The sequence below is a fragment of the Chinchilla lanigera genome, unplaced genomic scaffold (assembly GCF_000276665.1).
Source record: "Chinchilla lanigera isolate Chin_1 unplaced genomic scaffold, ChiLan1.0 scaffold00060, whole genome shotgun sequence".
In the NCBI taxonomy this organism is placed as follows: domain Eukaryota; kingdom Metazoa; phylum Chordata; class Mammalia; order Rodentia; family Chinchillidae; genus Chinchilla; species Chinchilla lanigera.
The window spans coordinates 3,616,451-3,616,651 of NW_004955461.1; positions in this window are offsets into that span (position 1 = coordinate 3,616,451).

Here is a 201-nt window from a genome sequence, read left to right on the forward strand (position 1 = left end):
ACAGAGAAATTAGCGCGAGAAGAGCTGTGGAATTGGGGGCCAGTTTAGTGCCCTTCAATATGGTGGCAAAATAAAGGCCTTTCCAAAGATGAGTATGTCCAAATCAAAAGGAAATATATATATATACACAAAAGATAGTTAAAATAGTTATACTACTAATTTCTTTCACTTCATTGAAAAGATAGGTTTGTGCTAACATTG